At 45.4% G+C, this 14896-nt stretch overlaps 1 protein-coding gene and 1 non-coding gene across 2 annotated transcripts in view; one reads left to right on the forward strand and one right to left on the reverse strand.

The window, feature by feature from the left end:
* The window catches only part of LOC126190761 (uncharacterized), a 484901-nt gene that overhangs the window by 243317 nt on the left and 226688 nt on the right, over nt 1–14896 (forward strand). The window lies entirely within an intron of this gene.
* Trnat-ugu (transfer RNA threonine (anticodon UGU)) lies at nt 8747–8820 on the reverse strand. Its single transcript has one exon. It is a non-coding gene; the product is annotated as a tRNA-Thr (tRNA).

The raw sequence follows: 14896 nt of genomic DNA on the forward strand, positions 1-14896 counted from the left end.
AGAAGAAATGCAGATGATAAACGGGTATTCATTATACGAATATATTATACTAGAACTGACATGTAATGACATTTTCACGCAATTTGGGTGCATAGATCCTGAGAAATCAGTACCCAGAACAACCACCTCTGGCCGTAGTAACGGCCTGGATACGCCTGGGCATTGAATCAAACAGAGCTTGGATGGCGTACCTATGCAGCTACACCACTATACCACAGTTCATCAAGAGTAGTGGCCGGCGTATTGTGACGAGCCAGTTGCTCGGCCACCATTGACCACACGTTTTCAGTTGGTGAGAGATCTAGAGAACGTGGTGGCCAGGGCAGCAGTCGAACATTTTCTGTATCCAGAAAGGCCCATACAGGACCTGCAACATGCGGTCGCGCACTATCCTGCTGAAATGTAGGGTTTCGCACGGATCGAATGATGGGTAGGGCCACGGGTCGTACCACATCTGAAATGTAACGTCCGCTGTTCAAAGTGCCGTCAATGCGAACAAGAGGTGACCGAGACGTGTAATCAATGGCACCCCATACCATCAGGCCGGGTGATACGCCAGTATGGCGATGACGAATACACCCTTCCAATGTGCGTTCACCGCGATGTCGCCAAACACGGATGCGACCATCATGATGTTGTAAACAGAACCTGGATTCATCCGAAGAAATGACGTTTTGCCATTCATGCACCCAGGTTCGTCGTTGAGTACAACATCGCAGGCGCTCCTGTCTGTCATACAGCGTTAAGGGTAATCGCAGCCATGGTCTGCGAGCTGATAGTCCATGCTACTGCAAACGTCGTCGAACTGTTCGTGGAGATGGTTGTTGTCTTCCAGACGTCCGCATCTGTCGACTCAGGGATCGAGACGTGGCTGCACGATCCGTTTCAGCCATGCGTATATGATGCCTGTCATCTCGATTGCTCGTGATACTAGGCCGTTGGGATCCAGCACGGCGTTCCGTATTACTCTCCTGAACCCACTGATTCTATTTTCTGCTAACAGTCATTGGATCTCGACCAACGCGAGCAGTAATGTCGCGATATGATAAACCGCAATCGCGATAGGCTACAATCCGACCTTTATCAAAGTCGGAAACGTGATGATACGCATTTCTCCTCCTTACACGAGGCATCACAACAACGTTTCCCCAGGCACCGCCGGTCAACTGCTGTTTGTGTATGAGAAATCTGTTGGAAACTTTCCTCATGTCAGCACGTTGTAGGTGTCGCCACTGGCGCCAACCTTGTGTGAATGCTCTGAAAAGCTAATCATTTGCATATCACAGCATCTTCTTCCTGTCGATTAAATTTCGCGTCTGTAGCAGGTAATCTTCGTGGTGTAGTAATATTAATGGCCAGTAGTGTAGCATAGGCATGCGTATTCAAATACAGAGATATATAAACAGGCAGAATACGGCGCTGCGATCGGCAATGCTTATATAAGACAACAAGTATTTCGAGCAGTTGTTAGATCCGTTACTGCTGCTAAAATGGCAGGTTATCAAGATTTAAGTGAGTTTGAACGTGGTGTTATCGTCGCCGCACGAGCGATGGGACACAGCATCTCCGAGGTAGCGATGAAGTGGGGAATTTCGCATACGAATATTTCACGAGGGTACCGTGAATATCAGAAAACCGGTAAAACATCAAATCTCCGACATCGCAGCGGCCGGAAAAACATTCTGCAAGAATGGGGCCAACGGCTATCAAAGAGAATCGTTCGGCGTGACAGAAGTACAACCCTTCCGCAAATTTCTGCAGATTTCAGTACTGGGCCATGAAGAAGTGTCAGCGTGCGAACCATTCGACGAAACATCACCGATATGGGCTTTCGGAGCTTGATGACTGCATGACACAAAGCTTTACGCCTCGCCTAGGCCCGTCAACACTGACACTGGACTGTTGATAACTGGAAACATGTTGCCTGGTCAGACGATTCTCGTTTCAAATTGTATCGACCGGATGGAAGTGTGTGGGTATGGAGACAAACTTATCAATCCATGGACCCTGCATGTCAGCAGGGGACTTTTCAAGCTGGTGGAGGCTCTATAATTTTGTGGGGCGTGTGCACTTGGAGTGATGATATGGGACCCCTGATACATCTGTATACGACTCTGAAAGGTGACACGTACGTAACCATCATGTCTGACCCCTGCATCGCTTCACATTCATTGTGCATTCTGATGGGCAATTCCAGCAGGACAATGCGACACCCCGCACGTCCAGAATTGCTACAGAGTGGCTCCAGGAACACTCTTCTGAGTTTAAACACTTCCGCTGGCCACCAAACTCCCCAGACATGAACATTATTGAGCATATCTGGGGTGCCTTGCCACGTACTGGTCAGAAGACCTCTCCAGCCCCTCGTACTCTTACGGATTTATAGACAGACCTGCAGAATTCAAGGTGTCAGTTCTATCCAGCAATACGAGTCTCGTTCAAATTGTATTGATATTAGTCGAGTCCATGACATGTCATTTTGCTGCTCTCCCACACGATATTAGACATATGTACCAGTTTCTTTGGCTCTTCAGTGTAATATGCAAGTAGTAAGATTCACTATTCTGGCAATTCCAAGAAAATCGCGGGAGAAGTTTTACGTGTCAGTTATGTGCCTTATGTATCTGTGAATAGGTGCCAAATATTAGAGTTCATAGTAGCGTGGTTAGCGTTCGAGCTTCATAAGACAAACATGAATGAGGCGGCGATTCGACTCCCGTTCAAACTTAATATTTAACGTACACTATCGGAAGAAAGAGAAACTTTTCAAAATAGCAACGAGTTGTGTTTTCCCTTATAAACTCTGAACATTTCCTGTAAAAGCGAGAAAACTGTAGTCATTTGATGTAGTAGATGCCATTCAATGTATGTTTTCCACGTCTATATGTCAAATAGCATCCTGCAACTTGTGATGTCGAGAGCACGTCCGAAGAGTAATTGCACATTACGCTTGTGGTCTGGCACATTGTGACTTACTGTATTACTGAATAACGTCATTCGTATCATTATTTATCAAGTTTTGGCTTGGGCTTTCCTAGCCTTTCCATCGTACTTGAAAATTTAATTACAAATAGTAAATAGACAGATAACATGTAATTCACTACAACTTCACTAAAATGTACGTAGTTTTTTTCATTATATTACTTCTTCAATGTCATACAAATTAAATAATGTGGCCAGTGATGAAAAAACATAGATGAAGAACTAGGTGTTAGCAGGATTCGAACCGTCGCCTCATCTAGGATCCTCTTACTACGCACAATCGCTAATCACTTGTCCACAATGACTTCTTACAAAAAAAAAAATGGTTCAAATGGTTCTGAGCACTATGGGACTTAACATCGGAGGTCATCAGTCCCCTAGAACGTAGAACTACTTAAACTTAACTAACCTAAGGACATCACACACATCCATGCCCGAGGCAGGATTGGAACCTGCGACCGTAGCAGTCGCGCGGTACCGGACTGAAGCGCCCAGAACCGCTCGGCCACCGCGGCCGGCGACTACTTGCACATTACGTTGTTTTAATGACCAACTAAAGGTGTACAAAGTTTGAAGTAAATTCGTGATCCCTACGTCGTGGCCTCCCCTTGCCAGAATCCGCGGCGACGGGCAAAAAGGTGTGCCGGACCGGGATTCCAACCTGGGACCTCCTGCTTACTAGGCAGGTGCGGTAACCACCACGCCATCAGGACGCAGTGTCTGTTGCAACCGCGCGACCCCACTGAGCGCGCCTCTCGGCCGACCTACACTCCCATCTAGCGCAACCTATCCGCAGTCACTGTTCATTTGCTCCATGGTCGGTACTGTGAGATTCCCACAGGAGATCGGATGTGTCGCTGGCCGCTCTGGTCGAGCGGTCCTAGGCGCTTCAGTCCGGAACCACACGGCTGTTACGGTCGCAGGTTCGAATCCTGCCTCGGGTATGAATGTGTGTGATGTCCTTAGGTTAGTTAAGGTTTAAGGGGCTCGGGAACGCCCTATACTTGCAATGTTAAAATAACGCTTATAAATTACATCTTTCCTCACAAAGTATTTGAGGTAGGAAGTTGAACATTTTACAGATTATTTATTGGAATATGGGCTACAACTTAACACAGGGATTTTACAAAATTTTAGTTCAGTTATTAAAGATGATTTTTTTTCAATTGTAATGAAAATTCACAACATTTTTTTGCAATTTTTTATTTATATATTCAAAAATATACAGTTTTTTGGAAAAAGGCTGTGTTAAATTATGCAGAAGGTACTGTGTAACATTTACTGAAAGTTTGAAACAAATATGTTTGGAAGATTCTTAGAAAACATGTAATTAGTATGAGAAAATAAAAGTTTTGGGAATCGAGCGACAAATATTGGATTAACTTTTTAGTGCATTCCAGGTCCATAGGATGGATTATCTTCATCCTCTGCAAACTCCTCCTCCAGCTTCCTCTTGTTCCTCCTCCTGTTTACTCTTGCTTGTATTTCTAGACTCTTTACAGCCCTGTCTGCAGCCCGAAGGCGTTCCTTGTCTAAAGCAAGCATCGCTCGTACCATGTTAGAATGTTATTATTTACAGTAATAACACATACCTTTGGCTTTCCAACATTTCTCCTTTTCTTAAAAGCCTTCAGAGGATTTCTAATAACTTTACTTTTACTCATTATTATACTTCAACAACACAGAGACTCAAGAAACAGAATTAATTACGAATATTTTCGAGATAACGACAGAGTAAATAAACATGAAACAATCGACAAGCACACCAGCGATATATATTGAACCATCACAGGTTAGCCACAACACATACTTTATCTCACATCACTAAAATGTACCTGATGAACACGGACGTTAATAATAACACCATTTGACAGCAGTTTAACAGCGCCACAGTGGGTCACGCCCATGTAGAACACATTTCAAAAAAAAATTTAAAAATAGTTGTAGTCTTCGGAATTGAATAAATTATATATCTATTAAAAGGTAATAGTCTGCAGATTCAGAAAACGCAAAAAAGTAAAAATTGGACTTTTCATGATTTTGAGCCTTTCCGGAGCCCCTTAAGTAGTTCTAAGTTCTAGAGGACTGATGACCTACATGTTAAGTCCCATCGTGCTTAGAGCCATCTGAACCATTTTCGGATGTGTTTGTGCATCCGTATTGAAGAGGTGGATTCGTTGCCTATCGAGGCGATTCAGCTGCAGTCATGGTGGTGTCTGTTCTTTCGGACACGTAAAGAACGGGCATCACACATTCATATAGGCAATACCGTAGTCGGTTGCCAGTGCTGCAGTATGACAGAAATTCACGGCGAGTCGTTTACTTGTTCTCGGATGTCAGGCGTAGGCTTGGATGTATTACGATGTTCTTGGCACACAATAAGACGATCCTCTCTTGAGGTCGTCAGACATGCTCGACTGGAACCTTGAAGATGAGTATTCCTGTTCTCACATACCCATATTTCATTTGCTGCATTCTTATACGTTCTCCTTTCGTCCATTAAATTCAGTATCTCCTGTATTATCCAAGGATTTTTGATCTATTTGGTCCTCTGCTGCCTTCATTATTTCATCTCCGAAAGCTACCCATTCGTATTGTGGTGTGTTCCTTTCCCTTGTTGCAGTCAAGCGTTGCGTATTGCTTCCTCTGAAACTCTTAACAACCTCTGGCTCCTTCAGTTTATCCAGGTTCCATTTCCTTAATTTCCTATCTTTTTGAAGTTCTAATATGCACTTCATAATCAATATATCACTTTCAGAGTCCACATTTGCCGCTGGAAATGTCTTACCGTTGAAAATCTGTTTTAGAACTCTCTGCCTTACCGTTTTACATTCAATATGATACTTTACTTCTTGAATGTAAAACTTTCCTTCTTGTTGTGTTATTGTTGTAAACAATACAACAAGAAGGAAAGTATCACATTGAATGTAAAACAGTAAGATTCTTAAATCAAGTGTTACTGTCTAGAAAATTCTACTACCCGACGTCCTCTTTCATTCCTTTCGTCAATTACATGTTCTCCAACCATTTTTCCTCCTCTTCCTGTCTCCCAGTCTCCCACCACTGTTAAATTTTCATCGTCTCTAAGTATGTTGGAAATTTGTGGTAAGGTCTTATGGGACCAAACTGCAGAGGTCATCGGTCCTTAAGCTTACACACTACTGAATCTAATTTAAACTAACGTACGCTAAGGACGACACACACACCCATGCCAGAGGGAGGACTCGAACCTCCGACTGGGGAGGCCGCGCGGACCGTGACAAGACGCCTTTAAGTATATGAATAATTTATTTTGCAGCATCTTACATTATTTTATGCGCAGCTGCACTCCCACAAAAGTAATTTTATGAAGGGTTCCCATTATTTAAACTTAAATTCAATTTTAACATGTCTCTTTTTAGGGAAGCTTTCCTTGCCAATAGGAGTCTACATACAATCCTTTTACACTTCTACTGTCATCAGCTAGTTTGGCCATGAAATGCAAAACTCTGCTTTCAGAATATCATTTTTGAATCCAGTTCTCTCACCGTCATCTAACTTAATTCGACAACACTGCATCACCCTTATTTTACTTTTATAGGCGTTCACGTTATAACCTTCTTTTGAGACACTATCCGTTCGTTTGAACTGCTCAACTCCTTCCTGTCTCTGACAGAATTACAATGTCGTTGGCAAACCTCAAAGTTTTTAATTCTTTGCCCCGAAGTTTGATTCCCTTTTCAAATTTCCCCTTGGTTTCTGTTATGCTCTGTGGACAGATTGAGAAAACTGAGGATAGATTACAACCCCGTTTCATTCCCTTCTCAGCTGTTTGGTTCCCTTTCGTTGCATCGAATGTCATAACTGGTGTCCAGTTTCTGTACAAGCTACAGAAAAACCTTTCATTTCTTTCAAAAAAATGGTTCAAATGGCTCTGAGCACTATGGGACTTAACATCTATGGTCATCAGTCCCCTAGAACTTAGAACTACTTAAACCTAACTAACCTAAGGACAGCACACAACACCCAGCCATCACGAGGCAGAGAAAATCCCTGACCCCGCCGGGAATCGAACCCGGGAACCCGGGCGTGGGAAGCGAGAACGCTACCGCACGACCACGAGATGCGGGCTTTCTTTCTTAATTTATGCATTTTACTGGTTATTAAGCTCCTTAGCTGTAGATTATATCTTTTAATAAATTCAGCAACCAGACCCTTTTTTATGTATACATGTATTTATGCCAATACACCTTTCGGACTTTCGCCCATCTTGAGTTGGCATAATACTATTCATATCTTCAGTTACGCCGCGCGGAGTGGCCACGCGGTCTAGTGTGCCTTGTCACGGATTGGGCGACCCCTCCCGTCGGAGGTTCGAGTCCTCTCTCGGGCATGGGTGTGTGTGTTGTTCTTAGCGTAAGTTAGTTTAAGTAGTGTGTAAGTCTAGGAGCCGATGACCTCAGCAGTTTGGTCCCTCAGGTATTCACACACATTTAAACATTCTTCAGTTATCAAATCTTTAAAAACATCGACTGCAGTTTGGATGCTGCAGCTGCCATGTATAAATACGAATTTTGCGAGTTGTGTATTCACAATATATTACTCGTTAGATACAGTTATTTTCTAAATTTACAAATGTGGGTTTCCTTTTCTTCAACCCATCTTTTAACAGAAATTGTATGGTCAGTATTGCTTCGCTATTTCTACACTGCGATGACTTCACGCCGCAGCGGCCGAGCGGTTCAAGGCGCTTCAGTCCGGAACCGCGCGACTGCTACGGTCATAGGTTCGAAACCTGCCTCGGTCATGGATGTGTGTGATGTCCTTAGGTTAGTTAGGTTTAAGTAGTTCTAAGTTCTAGGGGACTGATGACCACAGAAGTTAAGTCCCATAGTGCTCAGAACCATTTGAACCATTTTGGATACCTCCTAATATCGTGCCGGACCTTCTTTCGACCGGCGTAGTGCAGCAAGTCGATGTGACACGGTCTCAACAAGTCGTTGGAAGTCCCCTGCAGAAATACTGAGCCATGCTGCCTCCATAGCCGTCCACGATTGTAAAAGTGTTGCAGCTGCAAGATATTGTGCACGAACTGACCCCTCGATTATGTCCCACAAATGTTCGATGGGATGCATGTAGGGCGATCTGGATGGCCAACGCATTCGCTCGAACTGTCCAGAATGTTCTTCAAACCAATCGCGAACAATTTTGGCCCGGGGACAAGGCGTATTGTCATCCATAAACACGAAGTCCACGAGTAGCTGCAGTGCACAAGTAGCCCGAACATAAGCATTTGTAGTTAGTGATTGGTTTAGTTCGACCAGAGGATCCAGTCCTTTCCTTGGAAACACAGCCCACACCATTACAGAGCCACCACCAGCTTGCACATTATCTTGTTGACAACTTGGGTCCATGCCTTCGTGGTGTCTGCGCCACACTAGGACCGTATCATCAGCTCTTATAACCTGAAATCGGAACTCATCTGACCAGTCGTCTAGGGCCCAACCGATATGGTCACGAGGACAGTTGAGGCTTGTGGGTGATGTACTGCTGTTAGCAAAGGCACTCGCGTCGGTTATCTGCTGTCGTAGTCAATTAACGCCAAATTTCGACTCACTGTCCTAATCGATAAATTCGTCTTACGTCCCACATTGGTTATGCGGTTATTTACCGTAGTGTTGCTTGTCTGTTAGCACTGACAACTTACGTAAACTATAATTTATTGAAACCCTCAGCTGACGACGGATGTTGTAGATATACCTCGATGGGGACAACTGAAAATGTGTGCCCCGACCGGGACTCGAACCCGGGATCTCCTGCTTACATGGCAGACGCTTTATCCATCTGAGCCACCGAGGACACAGATGAATAGCGCGACTGCAGGGACTTATCCCTTGCACGCCTCCCGTGAGACCCACATTCCCAACTGTCCACAATCTACATAACGTAATGTACCTAAAAGATATTTGCCCATCCAGTCATTACTCGCGCACACTAAGGTGACGATTTCCGTAAGAGTTCGGGCAACCTGTGCGCATTCGCACAGACGAAGGTCAATGGCTGGGTAGGCTTTAACTATATACGTCGTAACTGCCGTCTGCTTCACTTCTGCTGTGCAGCGAGGTACCTTAATTTAAGTATTAACTGTATTTTTCTTACTTGTCACTTCTTCTTCCGTGTGTATTTGCTTTTAGGAAGCTTTAATTGTCGGGTGCTATTAATAGTGTTCCATAGATTTCGTGTTTGTTTTGAATACAGTCAGAGAGAGTCCCTTTAGTCAACCATAGTGCCAGTAGTGCTAGTGTTTGTTTTCAATACAGTCCAGAGACAGGTAGTGTTATTTTCATTGTTTTCTACAAGAAGTGGCTAGCAACCACAGTTTAGTCAATAAACAGCCGCCTTTAGTGAATTAGCAGTCTAGTTAAAGGTTGATTAACTCTCTTCAGTAAATTGATTCCTTAGGATGGATAGGATGTGTGACTGCTGTGTACGGACGCAGGAGGAGCTGGCCACTGTTCGCGAACAGCTGAGCGTGTTGATGGCCGCGGTCAGCAGTCTTCAGGCTGCTGCCTCGGAGTGTAGCGGCAGTGGGGAGTCTGGTGCGTCGCAAGGTACACCTCAGGTGTTACATGCTTCACCCACTGTCCCTGCTGTCGAGACATCTTCGCGGGTACCGGGCGCGGTTGGACCACTCTCTCCCCAAGGGGAGTGGCGGGTTCAGCGGCGTTCGCGGCGCACGAGGCGGAGGGTCAATGTGGAGGCTGGCCGTGTGGCATCGCCCGCTCTGCCTGTGAGTGGACATGTGGCTGCTCCTTCAGCAAGGTCCGAGCAGGCACATGGGGGGAGGGGTTTATTAGTTATTGGGAGCTCCAACGTTAGGCGGGTGATGGAGCCCCTTAGGGAAATAGCCGGAAGGTCGGGGAAGAAGGCCAGTGTTCACTCTGTCTGCTTGCCGGAGGGTCTCATCCGAGATGTGGAGGAGGCCCTACCGGTGGCGATAGAGAGCACTGGGTGCACCCGACTGCAAATTGTTACTCATGTCGGCACCAATGACTCCTGCCGTCTGGGTTCAGAGGTCATCCTCAGTTCGTACAGGCGGTTGGCGGAATTGGTGAAGGCGGAAAGCCTCGCTCGCGGGGTGGAATCAGAGCTAACTATTCGTAGTATCGTTCCCAGAACCGATCGCGGTCCTCAGGTTTGGAGCCGAGTGGAAGGCTTAAACCAGAGGCTCAGACGATTCTGCGGAGATCTGGGGTGCAAATTTCTCGACCTCCGCTATCGGGTGGAGAAATGTAGGGTCCCCCTGAATAGGTCAGGCGTGCACTACACGCCGCAAGCGGCTACAAGGGTAGCGGAGTACGTGTGGAGTGCACATGGGGTTTTTTTAGGTTAGAGAATTCCCTCCCTAGGCCCGACAAGACGCCTCCTGAGACGCGGCAAGGTAGGAGTAGGCAAAATGCAACAGGGAATAACAATATCAATGTGCTAATAGTAAACTGCAGGAGCGTCTATAGAAAGGTCCCAGAACTGCTCTCATTAATAAACGGTCACAACGCCCATATAGTACTAGGAACAGAAAGTTGGCTGAAACCAGACGTAAACAGTAATGAAATCCTAAACTCAGATTGGAATGTATACCGCAGAGACAGGCTGGACAGTGAAGGGGGAGGCGTGTTTATAGCGATAAGAAGTGCAATAGTATCGAAGGAAATTGACGGAGATCCGAAATGTGAAATGATTTGGGTGAAGGTCACGGTTAAAGCAGGCTCAGACATGGTAATTGGATGTCTCTATAGGCCCCCTGGCTCAGCAGCTGTTGAGACTGAGCACCTGAAGGATAATTTGGAAAATACTTCGAGTAGATTTCCCCACCATGTTATAGTTCTGGGTGGAGATTTTAATTTGCCGGATATAGACTGGGAGACTCAAACGTTCATAACGGGTGGCAGGGACAAAGAATCCAGTGAAATTTTTTTAAGTGCTTTATCTGAAAACTACCTTGAGCAGTTAAACAGAGAACCGACTCGTGGCGATAACATATTAGACCTTCTGGTGACAAACAGACCCGAACTATTTGAAATAGTTAACGCAGAACAGGGAATCAGCGATCATAAAGCGGTTACGGCATCGATGATTTCAGCCGTAAATAGAAATATTAAAAAGGGTAGGAAGATTTTTCTGTTTAGAAAAAGTGACAAAAAGCAGATTTCAGCGTACCTGTTGGCTGAACACAAAAGTTTTGTCTCAAGTACAGATAGTGTTGAGGATCAGTGGACAAAGTTCAAAACCATCGTACATTATGCGTTAGATGAGTATGTGCCAAGCAAGATCGTAAGAGATGGAAAAGAGCCACCGTGGTACAACAACCTAGTTAGAAAACTGCTGCGGAAGCAAAGGGAACTTCACAGCAAACATAAACATAGCCAAAGCCTTGCAGACAAACAAAAATTACGCGAGGCGAAATGTAGTGTGAGGAGGGCTATGCGAGAGGCGTTCAATGAATTCGAAAGTAAAGTTCTATGTACTGACTTGGCAGAAAATCCTAAGAAATTTTGGTCTTATGTCAAAGCGGTAGGTGGATCAAAACAAAATGTCCTGACACTCTGTGACCAAAATGGTACTGAAACAGAGGATGACAGACTAAAGGCCGAAATACTAAATGTGTTTTTCCAAAGTTGTTTCACAGAGGAAGACTGCACTGTAGTTCCTTCTCTAGACTGTCGCACAGATGACAAAATGGTAGATATAGAAATAGACGACAGAGGGATAGAGAAACAATTAAAATCGCTCAAAAGAGGAAAGGCCTCTGGACCTGATGCGATACCAGTCCGATTTTACACAGAGTACGCGAAGGAACTTGCCCCCCTTCTTGCAGCGGTGTACCGTAGGTCTCTAGAAGAGCGTAGCGTTCCAAAGGATTGGAAAAGGGCACAAGTCATCCCCGTTTTCAAGAAGGGATGTCGAACAGATGTGCAGAACTATAGACCTATATCTCTAACGTGGATCAGTTGTAGAATTTTGGAACACGTATTGTGTTCGAGTATAATGACTTTTCTGGAGACTAGAAATCTACTCTGTAGGAATCAGCATGGGTTTCGAAAAAGACGGTCATGTGAAACCCAGCTCGCGCTATTCGTCCACGAGACTCAGAGGGCCATAGACACGGGTTCACAGGTAGATGCCGTGTTTCTTGACTTCCGCAAGGCGTTCGATACAGTTCCCCACAGTCGTTTAATGAACAAAGTAAGAGCATGTGGACTATCAGACCAATTGTGTGATTGGATTGAGGAGTTCATAGATAACAGGACGCAGCATGTCATTCTCAATGGAGAGAAGTCTTCCGAAGTAAGAGTGATTTCAGGTGTGCCGCAGGGGAGTGTCATAGGACTGTTGCTATTCACAATATACATAAATGACCTGGTGGATGACATCGGAAGTTCACTGAGGCTTTTTGCAGATGATGCTGTAGTGTATCGAGAGGTTGTAAAAATGGAAAATTGTACTAAAATGCAGGAGGATCTGCAGCGAATTGACGCATGGTGCAGGGAATGGCAATTGAATCTCAATGTAGACAAGTGTAATGTGCTGCGAATACACAGAAAGATAGAGCCTTTATCATTTAGCTACAAAATAGCAGGTCAGCAACTGGAAGCAGTTAATACCATAAATTATCTGGGAGTACGCATTAGGAGTGATTTAAAATGGAATGATCATATAATGTTGATCGTCGGTAAAGCAGATGCCAGACTGAGATTCATGGGAAGAATCCTAAGGAAATGCAATCCGAAAACAAAGGAAGTAGGTTACAGTACGCTTGTTCGCCCACTGCTTGAATACTGCTCAGCAGTGTGGGATCCGTACCAGATAGGGTTGATAGAAGATATAGAGAAGATCCAACGGAGAGCAGCGCGCTTCGTTACAGGATCATTTAGTAATCGCGAAAGCGTTACGGAGATGATAGATAAACTCCAGTGGAAGACTCTGCAGGAGAGACGCTCAGTAGCTCGGTACGGGCTTTTGTGAAAGTTTCGAGAACATACCTTCACCGAAGAGTCAAGCAGTATATTGCTCTCTCCTACGTATATCTCGCGAAGAGACCATGAGGATAAAATCAGAGAGATTAGAGCCCACACAGAGGCATACCGACAATCCTTCTTTCCACGAACAATACGAGACTGGAATAGAAGGGAGAGCCGATAGAGGTACTCAAGGTACCCTCCGCCACACACCGTCAGGTGGCTTGCGGAGTATGGATGTAGATGTAGATGTAGATATATGTAGGTAGTAACTGTTCTCGAAAGAACAGATACCATTGATGACCTTGCAGCTTCTCTAGAATAAATGATAATTAACTGAAACCCTCAGCTGCCGATAGGTGTTGTTGATATATCTCGATGTGGACAGCTGCCATGCCATGTAAGCAGGAGATCCCGGGTTCGAGTCCCGGTCGGGGCACACATTTTCAGCTGTCCCCATCGAGGTATATCAACAACACCTGTCGGCAGCTGAGGGTTTCAATTAACTATCATTTATTCTAGAGAAGCTGCAAGGTCATCAATGGTATCTGTTCTTTCGAGAACAGTTACTATCTACTACATAATTACGTAAACGGTCATTAAGTAGAGGCCGTCGGCCACTGCGTTGTCCATGGTGAAAGGTAATACATGTAATTTGGTATTCTCGGCATATTGATGACACTGTTGACCTCTGAATATTGAATTCCCCAGCGATTTCCGAAATGGAATGTTCCATGCATCCAGCTCCAGCAACCATTACGCGTTCAAAGCGTGTTACTTCCCGACATGGGACAATAATCATGTCGGAAAGTTTTCACAGGAATCACCTGTGTACAAATGACAGCCCCGCCAATGCACTGCCCATCTACACCTTGTGTACGCAATACTACCGCCAGATGTATATCTGCATTCGCTATCCCATGACTTTCGTACGTTCCTTCGGTGTCTATACGATACTTCCCGGAGGTCGGCTTGTACCATTTGTCCCTTTTCGCACTGGTGTACTGTACCCGTCTCTCTGCCAGCTCATACTTGAGCCCTGTTTAGAGACCGTCACGCGTACGAGGTCCACAGTGGCCGTGCTTCGCGCAGATTGGGTCCTGCGCAACCAGCTGTCTATAGGCTGCCCGCAGAGGTCGCGCCTGCTCTATTGGCGGCTGTGACGGCGAATGCCCTCGTTCCGAAGCGCTTAACTGCGACAATGACGGCACCCGCCCTAACTCGCCGGAATACGAATAAGTGGTCATCTGGCAGCTGCCGAGGACGCCTCGGTACCGACGGACCGATCCACAGTTTCTTCTGCGTGGCACGCCCGTTTCCGCACACGGTGGTGGATACGCACCGAAGGCAGTCATCTAAACGTCATGTAATGGTTAGAACTGCGCCTTGCGTCGCCATTTTTGATGTAACAGACTCAGGAGACTCGTTGTCCGAATCAATTACGGAGTCAGTATACGAGGCGTGTCCGGAAAAAATAGACTCCAATTTTCTTTCACATAGAAAACACGTTTATTGACAATGAATGTTACATTGATGGAAAGGCTGGACTTTCAGCTATGCGATCGAAGAACATCTGCATGCACTGTGGCATTCTTCGTACACACTTGTCACAGAATTCTCCCACCACGTCTCGCAAAAACCACGGAACCTCGCTTTTCAATTCGCGGCTTCGGCGAATTCGAATGCTGCCATTACCGCAACTTTTCCTTAATATCAGGTGTCGTGTAGTGTACACAGGTTTCGTTGTCAGTGAAAACGGAATCCAAAAAGTCCTCGTCCTGTTCTGCATCGCGCTCCAGGGATCGGCGGGCCGCTTCAACGCGTTGTCGATTATGGTCTTCGGTGAGAATTTTGGAGACCCACATCTTTCGATAATCTGCATCTACATCTGCATAGATATTCAGCAAGCCAATGTACCA

The sequence above is a fragment of the Schistocerca cancellata genome, chromosome 6 (assembly GCF_023864275.1).
Source record: "Schistocerca cancellata isolate TAMUIC-IGC-003103 chromosome 6, iqSchCanc2.1, whole genome shotgun sequence".
NCBI lineage: Eukaryota > Metazoa > Arthropoda > Insecta > Orthoptera > Acrididae > Schistocerca > Schistocerca cancellata.